At 38.9% G+C, this 15,954-nt stretch overlaps 1 long non-coding RNA gene across 1 annotated transcript in view; it reads left to right on the top strand.

The window, feature by feature from the left end:
• The window catches only part of LOC133643082 (uncharacterized), a 45,417-nt gene extending 32,839 nt beyond the window's left edge, over positions 1 to 12,578 (top strand). Inside the window, exon 3 of the long non-coding RNA XR_009824648.1 lies at positions 12,502 to 12,578. This is a non-coding gene — a long non-coding RNA (uncharacterized LOC133643082). The remainder of the gene's footprint in view (positions 1 to 12,501) is intronic.
• Positions 12,579 to 15,954: the final 3,376 nt, after the last annotated feature.

Here is a 15,954-nt window from a genome sequence, read left to right on the forward strand (position 1 = left end):
CTAGCTAGCTAGCCATGTTCAAACCACCTCTTCTAGAGTGGCGCTTCAGGTTGAAAAGTTTCTCCTTTATCTTTTGTTTTTAAGCCAAAATACGTCCATTCGCCCTCTTATGTCTCCACAGTTTGTCTGCTTGTAAGTACACCGTGCGTAAGCATTGCTTAACATGCTCATTTCACCAGCAATGTCACGACGGTGCGCCGTCAAGTCCGAAAATTTTTTTTATAAATCACTGGTATTTTTCAGAAGCAATATAGTACTGTTTTTAATTCATTAGTACCGTGGTTCTTAATTAGTACCGGTATACCGTACAACCCTAGGTGGAAGTAAATAATGCAGTAAGGTGTATTTAAACGTCACTGTTTGTTGAAGTAGTTCCAATAAATTCACGAAGATGATGAACAGCTCTGATTTGTGTGACAAGTTACGTGGAGGCTTTTTTTTAGCTCATTAATGTGTCTTGTTGGGCTTTTTCCTGCTTCTTGGTATTAGCATGATGAACAGGTATCACACGCTTGCATTATCGGCAGGTGGTTATTTTAAAAGCCCTCAAGACAATTTCAGGGCTAATCTTTAGTGCACTCTCTTTCTCCCATTAAAATATAATTATTTAAATTTATGTTTCTTATTAAGTTTTCCCCCTTACTGCCACTAATCCTTACTTTGTCTCGTCACTTGTTTCTGAAAGTGTGGGCTCTGGAGTAGTTGCACATGGGTCATGTGTGTGGAGTGAAGTGAATTATATTTATATAGTGCGTTTCTCTAGTGACTCAAAGCGCTTTACATTGTGAAACCCAATATCTAAATTTCATTTTTAAACCAGTGTGGGTGACACTGGGAGCAGGTGGGTAAAATGTCTAGCCCAAGGACACAACAGCAGTGACTAGGATGGCAGAAGCGGGGATCGAACCTGGAACCCTCAAGTTGCTGGCACGGCCACTCTACCAACAGAGCTATACCGTGTGTCAGTGTGTTTGAGGGTACAAAAACCAGTGTGAAGAAAAGACAGACTTTCGGTGCACTTGTGTTTTGCTTTATTGTGGTGACAGTAAAGCAAGTCCAAATAAGCAACCATTCGATCAAAAACGAACACAGAAAACCATAACCGACGACTCACAAAATTTTCGAGTGACTTCCAAAAAAAAACAACGAGCCTGAAGTCGCTTATAAAAAGCCGACTTGCAAACACTGCCCATAATGTTCCGCAACGTGCTGCAGGGCAGAACATTGTGACGGTGATGGCATGCACTGAACAAATATGCCTGATTAGCACTCCAACAAGTCAATAACATCAACAAAGCTCACCTTTGTGGTGGACAAAATGACACAAAGAAGGAGTGGCACAATACAACGTCTTTCTGTGGCAGCATCGGAGAAAGTTATACATGTAAACAAACTACAATGAGTTCAAGGATTGGTGAAATTAGTAGGACAAAACGGCGCTCGCCAAATAACATAAACAGTCGGATTTCTAACAATTAGGAAGGTTTGTGTCATGTTTGTTCTCCTACAGTAACCATATTAAAACAAAAAATGTATTTTTTTCTTCATTTTTTTCCATTTTCACACATCTCTGAAGGAGGTCCAGGGAGCCACTAGGGCGGCGCTAAAGAGCCACGGGTTGCTGAGCCACCCTGTAGGGGTTTGTGTGTCAACTTCATTTCACAGTTAAGGGTAAATTACACAAATCAGGCTGATGACGTATTACGGAGGAGTGGTTTTTGACATTTTCTTCACTGATACCAACCATGTAAATAAACAGACAATCTTTGGTCGTATTTCTTTTACTTAAGTGTAAGTAAATCAAATACAGAGCAATAATATACAAAACGGTTTATTTTACATAAAAAGTCAGCCAGGCTTTTATCCACAGCGTCTAAAGTCAGAATGTCAGAAAGTCCGCCTCTCAGCAAATGCTGAATTCATGAGAGTCAGGTCCATTTCAGCTGTAAATAACAACATATAAATAAAGAATGTCAGTGTTTATTCCACGGGGACAACATAAACGCATCCGCTGTAGCGTTAGTATTAGCACTGGCTTCAATCGGGTTGAGATGAATAACTACACAATCGACTACTTTTACAACATGTAACAAAGTAAATAGTGAATATTTGATGTGATTTAAGTCAGGTAAGTAATCCGCTTACCTCGCCGCTTGCAAGTGGGTACTTTATAGTCCTCTGGAAATACTTTTAAAATAGTCTGTCCACTTCTTGTAGCTTTGCATATTGAAATGAGGTTTGTAAAGAATAATAAACACTGGACTGGACCTGGTTTTAAAAACCCTTTAAACAAATCTAATTTCATTGACAACCTGGTCTGGTGAAGATAAGGTCCTTTTTTAAAAAATAAAATAAGATAAATAAATAAAACACATTTTCTTGGATAAAAAAGAAAGTAAAACAATATAAAAACAATTACATAAAAAATAGTAATTAATGAAAATGTTAGTGGACCAGCAGGTCCACTAGATCATGTGTGCTTCAGGGACTGTGTCCCTTGCAGACCGTGTTGTCTATGTTGTGGGAACCAGAATATTGGTAGCAGAAAGAAACAACCCCTTTTGTGTGAGTGGGTGTGGATGGGGGAGGCAGGTTTTTTGGGTTGATGCACTAATTGAAAGTGTATATTGTGTTTTTTTTAATGTTGATTTAATAAAAAAATTAAAATAAAAAAATACAAATACAAAAAGAATAATAAACAGCACGAAACTGCACGATCGTTTACATAAACAATGATACTGTAATGGCGGATGAAGCTTAGAATAGTTAGTTCTAGAAACACCCCTAACTGTGTTTAAACAATCAGTGGTCGAGAGTGCAGCCCACACTCCTCTAAAGTTCCCAGAACTAATTGAGAGTCCCGCCTCGCTACTAGGAACTTAAAATAGTTCCTAAAAAACTAAATCTACAAGGGTAGTTTTTGGTGGAAACTCAAGAGGAACTTTATTTACCTGGGTAAATGGGAAAGCTTCTCTGTTGGAACAAGGCCTTGACTTGAAAAGTGTTTATCCATATATATATATTTTTTTTACATGTCCTTCGCAGCCACATACAGTATGTATATATGTTTATTTGTACGGTGAATGTGTGTATGTATGTACTGTACGGTATTTGTGTACATATGTGTGGGCGTATATACCAGGGGTGCTCACACTTTTTCTGCAGGCGAGCTACTTTTCAATTGATCAAGTCGTGGGGATCTACCTCATTCATATATATAATTTATATTTACTTATTTATGAAATATATGTTTTTGTTAACAAGTTAAATGTGTTTAATGATAATGCAAGCATGTTTAACACATATAGTTAATATTGTTAATAAATTAAAGGTGTTTAATGATAATACAAGAATGTTTAATACATATAGTTAATATTGTTAACATGTTAAAGGTGTTTAAAGATAATGCAAGCATGTTTAACACATATAGTTAATATTGTTAACAAGTTAAAGGTGTTTAATGATGATACAAGCATGTTTAACACATATACGTAGTTATATTGTTAACAAGTTAAAGGTGTTTAAAGATAATACAAGCATGTTTAACACATATAGTTAATATTGTTAACAAGTTAAAGGTGTTTAATGATAATGCAAGCATGTTTAACACATATAGATTCCTTTCTTTCATGAAGACAAGAATATAAGTTGGTGTATTACCTGATTCTGATGACTTGCATTGATTGGAATCAGACAGTGGTGCTGATAACGTCCGCATTTTCAAATGGAGGAGAAAAAAAGTCCTCCTTTCTGTCCTATACCACATGAAAGTGGTTGGTTTTTGGCATCTTATTTGTCCAGCTTCCGTACTCCTTTGTATACACTTTACAAGAAATACATTGGCGGCAAACTCCGTAGCTTGCTAGCTTGTGCACGCCAGCTTTCTGAGACTCTTAGCGCAGGCAGGATGAAGCAGAGCTTTTATTGTGAAGGCAGGAACTGTGCAGTCGGCCTTTGGAGTTTTGACGACAGGTACGGCGCCAGAGTCTGTTGAAATAAAAAGTGTTTCTCGCCTTCCTGTCGGTAATTTTTTTCTTAATAATGAGCTGGCAGCAGCCAGCGTCATCTCAGAAGACCCTCGGGTGCCGTGAATGTCAATCAAGTGATGAAAGTGACGTCATAGTGAAGATTTATGATCGCTCATTTTTAGGACTATTTTTTTAATGCCTGGCTGGCGAACGACTGACACACCCTCCGCGATCGACCGGTAGCTCGCGATCGACGTAATGAGCACCCCTGGTATATACCTATGTGTGCGTAAATGTACCGTATATTACCAAATAAACGCCCTTGTGCAAATAACCGCCCATGTCCTAATAGCCGCCCGGGGTCTGACCCCATTTTGTGAATTAAACGCCTCTTCCTAATAACCGCCCATGGGCTGTTATTTGCATAATTTAGATTAAAATCATATTGATTTCCTTAAACCCAATTTATAAGCTAAAAGGAAAAGCAAAGGTGCAGTAATTCTGGTAATTACGGTAACAGCAGACGTTACGTGAGGATTCTGGGTAATCAACATATTGCAGTATAGCGCAACACACACTCAACGACAACAACAAACCCACGAGGAAAAGTTTCAGCATGGCAAGCAACAGTAGCAGTGAGTTGAATGAACAGGATACCGGTACACCACAACTGATGGACGGGAATACTTTAAGGGGGAAGAAGAACAGAAAGTTTGACTTAAAGTTCAAGCTAGCGGTTGTGAAATATGCGGAGCAGAATTCGGATTTGGCAGCGGCCAGGCAGTTTAACGTTGACCCAAAACGTGTACGAGAATGGAAACAAAAAAAGGGATAACTACTATCTCAGTCGGCAATCGATGGAAAACAGACTCGCTTATCTGGTGGAGGTAGGAAGAAAGTGAGCGACGAGCTTGATGCTAATTTGTGTCAGTGGATACATCACGTATGCTGCTTTATTTAAAACTTGGAGTACTGTAGCCTTTATTTGATTAAGTGACAGTGATGTAGCGGCTGGCTACGGGGTGTTAGCCAATGGCTTTGACTGGGGGGCGGGACTTCCGGGGAAGTTAGGGAAGTGACATTGTTGATAGGAAGTGTTGGTTCGAGTTTTGCCGGGAAAGAGGAGAGACTCACATTGGAGCTGTTGTGTGGTTACATTGCATCTTGTATATTAAAGACAAGACAAACGAAGAAGTCTATGAGCCTACATTCATGGGATTGTTACAGTATTATTGTTCTGTTTTGATGGTGGGTTTTATACTTGAGTACTTGGTACCATAATTTTATTTTTCCCCGGTAGGCTGCTTTATTTAAAAACGTTATTTATTTTTAGTATTGGTTTTCTATTTGACAATTGTTGCACTACTGCCATGTTGAGGCCTTGTTGATCTCTTGTCTTTTGATAGCCTACCTCATGTTGATCTCTTGTTTTTTTGTTTGTATGTTTACAATAGCTTTTACATTTAAAGTTTTTTGTTCGAAAAAAAAAATACTGGACAGTAACCATTGTAACCAAATAATGGCCTGGTGCAGGCTGGTGCAAAAATAAATAAAAGCCTTGTGCAAATAACCGCCCATGTCCTAATAGCCGCCCGGGGTCTGACCCCATTTTGTGAAATAAACGCCCGGGCTACTATTTAGAACCTTTATTTAACCAGATAAGAAAACCCATTGAGATCAAGATCTCTTTCACAAGGGTGACCTGGCCAAGAGGTCAACAGCACATGTCACAGAGCAGTTTCAAAATAAATACATTAAGACATACATTTTAAAATACATAAGAGAAGTGTAAAACAACAGAGATTTACATCTTTAAAAACACAGGCACTGTGCAAACGTCTCTCGCTGTTTGTCCCTCAGGACAGAACGGAAGGCTCCAAATGGAAGTAGTTCTGTAAGTTTCAGTTTCGTCTGCAATTCATTTGGTAATATACGGTATGTATGCACAAAACCAGTGAAGTTGCCCCATGCGGGGCAGAAAAACGGGACACTCAAAGACTCCCCGCAGCCGAACGGGAAGACCGCCTCGCCCCACGAGCAACCGGGCCACCACAAGCCAAACCCCTCCCCCAGGAGAGTATGCCCCACTTGAGTCGGACGCAGCAGGTACGCGGGAACCTCTTGCCCCACCTACAGGGACCCCAACAATGGAGATGGAATGATATCAATTCTAATCTAATGGATAGACGATGGAGTTGCTCATGTTGACTTCTCAATGTATAGAAGGCAGTGGGCAAAATGCCGATAAACACGATTACTGTACTATGTGATCATTTAAACCCAATCTCTGCTGTCTACGACGACTAGAATCCGTTCAATGCTCAGTGCAGTACATCCATCAGTCTCCTTTTAACTCGCCTTGGTCTCCTAAGATCTGATGAACGACGACTTAAGGGCACGCTGACCAAACAGGGGACCCGACACAGCAGGGGTCAAGAGAATGTGAGGCACGGCCAACGGCGTTCAAATGATCTTTTGAATGGCTGCCGATTCATCAAGTGTGCAGGGGAGAGGCGGCCTCGATTTAAGCTTTCGAGAATGATGGACGGCCACATGACTGTATCGGAGCCCTCCGAGGGTGCTCGGCACACCGCAGAAGGACACAATCTATTGCTGTGATTGGACATGAGCAAAGTGGAACTCTACGGTGGATTTGTGGATTAGATCAAGCCGCAACATCAAGAGATAAATCACACCAGGCATCTGGAATCATTTGAAACCAGGCGCATGTGCTCGGATGCTGGCTTTGCTCCGTTTTATGGACACAAAAAAGCAGCATCTGGACGTACTGGAGTCGGTGTGAGTATGGCAAAGAGTAGCGTGAGCTCCAATACATCTGAATACTCGTCCTTGCTTGCCTGTTTTAGTCACTTTAATGTTGACAAATAATTGTCAATGGTAAAAAAAACAAAAAAAAAACGGGTCAGTTACGTTTCAACCAGAAGTAAAAGTGTATACAGTAGTACCTTAACGTACACTATATTGCCAAAAGTATTTGGCCACCTGCCTTGACTCACATATGAACTTGAAGTACCATCCCATTCCTAACCCATAGGGTTCAATATGATGTCAGTCCACCTTTTGCAGCTATTACAGCTTCAACTCTTCTGGGAAGGCTGTCCACAAGGTTGCGGAGTGTGTTTATAGGAATTTTCGACCATTCTTCCAAAAGCGCATTGGTGAGGTCACACACTGATGTTGGTCGAGAAGGCCTGGCTCTCAGTCTCCATTCTAATTCATCCCAAAGGTGTTCTATCGGGTTCAGGTCAGGACTCTGTGCAGGCCAGTCAAGTTCATTCACACCAGTCTCTGTCATCCATGTCTTTATGGACCTTGCTTTGTGCACAGTCATGTTGGAAGAGGAAGGGGCCCGCTCCAAACTGTTCCCACAAGGTTGGCAGAGTGATGGAATTGTCCAAAATGTTATGGTATCCTGGAACATTCAAAGTTTCTTTCACTGGAACTAAGGGGCCAAGCCCAACTCCTGAAAAACAACCCCACACCATAATTCCTCCTCCACCAAATTTCACACTCGGCACAATGCAGTCCGAAATGTACCGTTCTCCTGGCAACCTCCAAACCCAGACTCGTCCATCAGATTGCCAGATGGAAAAGCGTGATTCATCACTCCAGAGAACACATCTCCACTGCTCTAGAGTCCAGTGGCGACGTGCTTTACACCACTGCATCCGACGCTTTGCATTGGACTTGGTGATGTATGGCTTAGATTCAGCTGCTCAGCCATGGAAACACATTCCATGAAGCTCTCTGCATACTGTACGTGGGCTAATTGGAAGGTCACATGAAGTTTGGAGCTCTGTAGCAACTGACTGTGGAGAAAGTCGGCGACCTCTTTGCACTATGCGCTTCAGCATCCGCTGACCCCTCTCTGTCAGTTTACGTGGCCTACCACTTCGTGGCTGAGTTGCTGTTGTTCCCAAACTCTTCACTTTTCTTATAATAAAGCCGACAGTTGACTTTGGAATATTTAGGAGTGAGGAAATTTCACGACTGTATTTGACAGTTCCACGCTGGAAATCACTGAGCTCCCGAGCGCGGCCCATTCTTTCACAAATGTTTGTAGAAACAGTCTCCATGCCTAAGTGTTTGATTTTATACACCTGTGGCCGGGCCAAGTGTTTAGGACACCTGATTCTCATCATTTGGATGGGTGACCAAATACTTTTGGCAATATAGTGTATTGGTTCTATGACTGAGCTCCTAACTCAAAACACTTGTATCTCATATCAGTGTCGGCCATTGAAATGTATTTATTTTAGTTAAGAAACATTGTATGAGAAACAATACAATGTAATTAACTACTACAATAGTTTTATGAAGTTACGTAATATTATTGTACAACGTTTACATTAGAGAAATTCTGAGATTACGTTGGTTTTACGCTGGTGGTTGGATTTTTGTCTCCGTAGCCACACCATCAGCAGCTTCTCCATATTTTCATGGATAAAAGTCTGCGATGGGAAGACTCATGTAGGAATTGAAAAGAGTGCCAAGATACTTTCGGGTAAAAACAATACTTTGCGTGTTTGCGCTAGTGAAGTGTTCCTCTGTTTTTATACTGTGAAAGTCTCTGTGTGTGGGTTCTCCTGGGACCGACAGAATCTGCGGGAGCCCGAAGTCCAGGTTCAAACAAGTCTTTTATTTTGATGTTTATAATGGCCTCCTTCTCGCTCGTGTGGTTTTTTTCTTCCCTTCTCTCCTCAGCGTTCCCCCTCATGGCCTCGGACGCTGCTGATAAAGGAGACAGGTGATTAGATAACCATCCCCAGCTGGGCAATCTACTCACCTGTCAGCTGGGCTTCGAAGCCTGGCCATACACACTCCCTTCCTGCAGGAGGTGCGCCGACCACGCCCCCCTCCACAATACGCATGCGCCTCCTTTTGGCACTGAAAATACACGGCCTCTGCAACTCCCCTCCTTTTTGATTGGTCACTTTATACACCTACTGTGTCGTGTCAGACCCAATCAGAGGGAACTGTTACTGTCCAACTGTGTCCCTTCTGCAAAAGAATACTCTTTGAAGCAAACTCAAGGCCCGGTGGCCAAATGTGGCCGGCCACTTCATTTTATTTGGCCCTCGAAAGCCTGCAAATAATATGTATCAATAAAGTACTGTAACTTTTCTTCCTAATTGTATTCTTTCTTAAAAAAATGTATGTACTCCATGTAATCGCAAATTATGTTAACTTTAATATTGTCTAATTATGCAAAAATATATTATCAAACATTCAAACCGTTTTTTTTTAATAGAAATAAATACTAATAATAATGATTTCAAAGCAAGTTATCCATCAAATTGTGCAATGTAAAAGTAGCAATAGATTTCATGGTAAAATTGTGAAATTGATTGTGGTTTCTACAGTATTTTTTTCTAAATGATAAAACCTGTACATTTGTGCTGTAATATACCGTGGTGCCGTTTTGGCATTTACAGTAATACACCAAAAAATCTACAGTTGTGGTAAAAAAAACAAAAAACTAACTGGCAGCTCAGGTGCCAAAATTGTACTGTAAAATTGCAGTATTTTTTATTTACAGTTAAAAAAGAAGTACATTTTACAGTAAAATTCTGGCAACTGAGCTGCCTTTTTTTTTTTTTTTTAACCATAAAAACAGCAGTACTGTTTTTCAATTTACAGTAATGTACACTACATTTTGAGGTGAAATTATTGCAACTTACCATATTTTTTTTACGGGACCAAACATAACTGTATTGTGGCCCTCAGTGAAAACGACTTTGACACCTCTGCTTTAAAGTCTTAAGTTCAGACAAAATAACCCATTATTGCATTCCTTATCAAGTGAAGACAAAAACATAACACATTTTAGAATCGCGTTTGTGACTTAGGCACTACAACATCAGAGCATAGATAAAATAGCTACTTTTTTTATCATATTAAATATGTCTATAAAATGCATTATTGCAATTACCTGGGGAAAATATATCCAGAAAAACATTTTGCCAATCCAAATATATATATATATTTTTAAATATATTGAAAAAGTCATAAAAGTGTTTAAAAATGTCATAATAATGATAATGATATAATAAAAATAATAAATAATGATATAATAATATATTATAAATACAGTATATACATATGTATATATATATATATATATATATATATATATATATATATATATATATATATATATATATATATATATATATATATATATATATATATATATATATATATATATATTTGTCTTAATTAGATTATCCAAAAAATAGTGCTCGATACCGTGGTAGAGCGTAATATGTATGTGTGGGAAAAAATCACAAGACTATTTCATCTCTACAGGCCTGTTTCATGAGGGGTTTCCTCAATCCTCAGGAGATTAAATCTCTTTAGGATTGAGGAAACCCCTCATGAAACAGGCCTGTAGAGATGAAATAGTCTTGTGATTTTTTCCCACACATACATACATACATACATATATATATATATATATATATATATATATATATATATATATATATATATATATATATATATATATATATATATATATATATATATATATATATATATATATATAATAATAATAAATTTACTTTTTTTTAAATGACATCAAGTTGTTAAAATTTGTAGTTAAAGATCACAATTTTGACATGCTCACACGACTTCATAATAAATAGTAATGTCATCGTTTAATACTGTAGGATATAATGTAAAACATTTACAAAAAGTGACAATATACAGTAATATCAGGTTATTTTCTTTGAAGACTCTAATCTTCTTCTTACGGTACACACATGTTCCCTCAGATAGGGCCTAACCAAGGGACAGTGGGCTCAATCACAAAGGAGGAGGGTTGCTGAGCTGTTTATTCAATATGCAAACAGAGTCTGCACACGTGCAAAAAGATGCCGCACGCATACATTTGAAATGTATTTCATCATTGTGTAGTTACAACTGCCACAGCTTGAGGGCCACCGGCTTAGACTAATGAATATTATTGATTTGTTACTCATAAAGTAATTGCCAAATCCAGACATCCCAGTTAAAAATCTTAAATCTAAATAATAAAAAGAAAAACGATGACTTAGCCATGTTTAATTGTATATGTTGTGCCCTGCTGGGGACAGCAGCAACAGATTACCGAGTCACAAAGTCATTGTACAGTCAGGACACAGATACCATCGACTGCATGTTTCCGAATCTCACACTCGCACTGATCTCCACTCGGGTGAAACGTGCAGAATGCGTGGAATCTCTACAGGAGTTTCCCTGCTCACATACCTGAACTTGAACATGAAGATGAATACTAAAATACGAACCCGATCAAGTCAGCAGTTAAATATAGATATGTTTGTTATGATCCGCTGCCTGGATCATGTTCTGTTTGGTTTTTGGACTCCCTCAGTTCCTGTTTTGTGCACCCCTGGGTTCTTTTTCTCTTACCATGGGTTCTTATTGTCTTCACCTGTCTCTGATTGGTGTTCGGGACGCTCACCTGTTTCGTGAGCACTAATCAAAGCACTATTTAGTCCTGCCTTTGCCGGTCAGTCAGGCTGGCTTCCTACTGTAACGACCGGGTCGCGTAGTGATGCGGGGGTCGTTCTCCCAAAATGCAGACGGACTTCGGACACAGCGTGTCGGTAGGAAATTATTTATTTTAGCAATAAATCAGGCGGGAACAAACAAAAGTGTGCTCATAGCACAGAAGGCAAAAGCTAAGGGGGCTAGCGTGGGAGCTAGCAAACAAAAAGGAGCTTAATGTGGAAGCTAATATACTATATATGCTATATAATATCCCATTGGGTTGAGTTTTTTCTTGCCCTGATGTGGGATCTCAACCGAGGATGTCGTTGTGGCTTGTGCAGCCCTTTGAGACACTCGTGATTTAGGGCTATATAAGTAAACATTGATTGAATGATTGATATACAAAAAAACAGGAATCAAATCGTCGTTAACTGTTGCTTGTAGCAAATTAGGGAGCCAGACCGACTGATCGGCAAAGGAAGTATTAAATAGTGCTCGGGAAACAGGTGAGCGTCCCGAACACCAATCAGAGACATGTGAAGACAATAAGCACCCATGGTAACTGAAAACAAACCCAGGGGTGCACAAAACAGGAACTGAGGGAGTCCAAAAACCAAACAGAACATGATCCGGGCAGCGGATCATAACAGTGTAATTGATATATTGTTTCTCCCTATTAATAGCAAGGTTTGAACAGCTTCTGTAATGTTTATAACGGACACCTGCAGTATAGTAGCAACAAGGTCTGTTTTCTCTGTGCAGAACTTTTGAAATCATTTTTGTCTTTAGCAGGCTTCTCTGAACTCCAATATGTCACAAATGAACATCCTCCCTTAATCCGCCCACCGCTGTGCTCTCAAATCAGTCTTCTGCACTGTGTTTCACTTTTTGCCACTTTGTTATTTCGGCTCTTTAATGATACTCTCAACCCGGGGAATACGATTAGCTGTGACGGGGATGAATCCAGTAACTTCCAGAGGGGCTCAAATTCTCTCTTTTTTTCCTCTTTTTCTTTCAGGCTTCAGCTGCAGACGGTCTCTCCTCTTGTGGACCAGTGCACTGATGCTGACTTTACATGATGTAAAAGTCTTCACAACAGGATTGTTTAATATCAATTTTGATTGATTGCTTTTGTGCCAGAATTAAAGAACAGCCTCTACTGAGAAAAAATAAGTTCTGCTTATGTGCAGTTAGTAGTTTGTTCTGAATTTCCTCTCTTAATATCCTAAAGCCAAAACTAGTGAACATTATCAGTCAGTTTGCAGAACTGTACCTTGAAATCCATTTTAAATACATAGTGACAAAAAAAAGTCATTATGTAATGTGCATTTTTAAAAATTAAGATATAGTAAAAGGTGAGGCATGAAAACGCAATATTACAAACACAAATCTTCTTATTGTAAACCAGTGAACTATATACACTACTGTTCAAAAGTTTGGGGTCACATTGAAATGTCCTTATTTTTGAAGGAAAAGCACTGTACTTTTCAATGAAGATAACTTTAAACTAGTCTTAACTTTAAAGAAATACACTCTATACATTGCTAATGTGGTAAATGACTATTCTAGCTGCAAATGTCTGGTTTTTGGTGCAATATCTACATAGGTGTATAGAGGCCCATTTCCAGCCACTATCACTCCTGTGTTCTAATGGTGCAATGTGTTTGCTCATTGGCTCAGAAGGCTAATTGATGATTAGAAAACCCTTGTGCAATCATGTTCACACATCTGAAAACAGTTAAGCTCGTTACAGAAGCTACAAAAATGACCTTCCTTTGAGCAGATTGAGTTTCTGGAGCATCACATTTGTGGGGTCAATTAAACGCTCAAAATGGCCAGAAAAAGAGAACTTTCTTAGAAATTAAGGCTATTCCACAAAATTGTTTGGGTGACCCCAAACTTTTGAACGGTAGTGTATATTGTAGTATTTTATAAAAGGGTCAAAATAACACATGTTGCATTTATTATAATCTGTGCCATAAGAAAACAAATAAGCAGACATTCACGAGGTCATACTTCTTGTATGCAGACGGTGATCTGGATCAAGGTAGGTAGGTAGGTCTTTATTGTCATTGCACAAGTACAACAAAACTTTGTTTTCAGCACAAACCCGTTCAAGGTTAGACAAACAAACCGTGTACAGGGTTACAGAACAGGAACGATGATGGGTCGCCACACGGCGCGCAGTAAAAGATGGGAAAAGCGTAAACGCTGGGGGAGGATGAGTAAAAAACAATACAATCTAGACTGGCCCCCCTGAAGTGGGAAAAAAACTCCATTGCAAAGCACATATACATATTACAATATACAACTTAGGACTTGCAACAGAGGGGAAGGAGTGGGGGCTACGGTGGCAGGCTGCAGCTTTTCAGGCGCTGCCCAGCTGTCCATCACCTCTAAGGAATTTGCTGCAATCACTTGTTCCTAACCCCATTTCTGACACTTGTCCTGAACGTTTAATCAACATGTATCCATAACCAATAAAAAGCAACAACTCCTTCATTCCGCACTCCATCCAGCTGTATAATCACTCGCCATGCAGCAATAGATGATATCTGTCTATTACCTGACCGCTTCTATGTTAGCTAACTCTCTTTGTATATAATGTCTATTTTCTGCTGCATCTACTCTCTGTATTATGCTGCAGCCTTTACATATACTGTAATATTGTACATGGTAATTGGGATTTGGTATATACTGTATCCATTTTCTACCGCTTGTCTCTTTCGGGGCGCGGGGTGTGCTGGAGCCTATCTCAGCTGCATTCGGGTGGAAGGCGGAGTACACCTGTGTACATTATATAAAAATATAATATATACTGTATATATAATGTATAAATATTACATATATGTTATATTTTTTATTGCTACTATTGTACAGTTTTAGTCTACTTAATACCTGCATTATCCTTTCCATCCTTTGAAACTAAGCTACTGTGTGGAACAATTTCCCTTGTGGCTCAATAAATTTTGTCTAAGTCAAAGATATAAAACAATCAATGCCTAACCATAAAAACAGACACAATAAGAAGTTTTGCGAACAGGTCGCATGTTTGCGGCGGTCGTGTCCCCAAGATGCAGAAACCACGGCAGAAAGCAGATGATGATTATTCTCAAAGAAAGCTAACAAACAAACAGTCGTGCATAGCAAACAAGACTGCCAGACTGAGTGTAGCGCGAGGCAGGTAGATTTAGCTCTCTGATTAGTGATCAGGAGCTGGTGAGCGTCTCAACCACTAATCGGAGGCAGGTGCAGGAAATCAGCGCCCATGGCAATTAAGGAGGGTACTGAAATAGAAATAGACAATAAATTAAGAATAATATTAGGAAACTACACTGCAAAAAGTCAGTGTTCAAAAACAAGAAAAAAAAAATACAAAAATTAGGGGTATTTTATTTGAACTAAGCAAAATTATCTGCCAATAGAACAAGAACATTTGGCTTGTCAAGACTTTCCAAAACAAGTAAAATTAGCTACCCTCAATGAACCAAAATACCTTAAAATAAGTATATTCTCACTAATAACAACTGTACTACCTTATGAGTACGTATTTTTTTATTGTTTCATTGAAAATAAAACAGCAAAGTCCATTTGGCTGTCATCTGTTTTTATATGAGACACAATTGTGTCAAAGTCATGATTTTTTTTTCATGCTTGAAAATAAGAAATTATTACTTTAAAAAAGTACTTTTATACTTGTGAGTGTTGATGACACAGCTTTGCAACAGTTGATATTCTAGTTTCAAGCATGTTTTACTCAATATAGGTCATAAAATCTCAGCAACAAGCTGTAATATCTTACTGAGATAATTTAGGACCAAAACCCTTAAAACAAGTAAAACACTAACAGAAAATCTGCTTAGTGAGAATAATTATCTTCTCAGATAGAAAATAAGCAAATATCACCCTTATTTGAGATATTTAATCTTACTGGGATTTCAGTTTTTGCAGTGTATACATGACCCGGTAAACGAGCCATGACACTTAAGACTAAAACGCATTACAAATAACCCGGATCAGTCCCAAAATGTAATGACTTATTCCTTATCCCGATTCTGACATTTCGGAAAAAGTTTAGTCAAATTGTGCTCTTATATCTATACCTGGATGAAAGAAATAAAGTGAACCCTAGTCAGGGTCATTAAAGTAGTATATGGTAACGTAATAATATATTTTACTTGGTATATACTTATCATTTACATCAATCTCAAAGTGTTCCAATACATACATTGGTTATGAGAGGCCTTTTACGCAACATCTTTGTTACAGAATCCACGTTTCTTCGTTCGCATATAGCTCAAACTTTTTTTTTTAAAATGCATTTAGGATTTGCGAGACCATTTAGTGGTCCGTTGATTGAAAACCCGAGGTCCAACAGCAACAGAGGTGTAACAACCAAGAGATAACTCCTGCTTTTCACTGCTCAAGAGTTGCACCCACCTTCCAAAGTGTCAGGCCGGCAAAGTTTCTG

This window comes from Entelurus aequoreus, linkage group LG01 (genome assembly GCF_033978785.1).
Source record: "Entelurus aequoreus isolate RoL-2023_Sb linkage group LG01, RoL_Eaeq_v1.1, whole genome shotgun sequence".
NCBI classification, from domain to species: Eukaryota; Metazoa; Chordata; class Actinopteri; order Syngnathiformes; family Syngnathidae; genus Entelurus; species Entelurus aequoreus.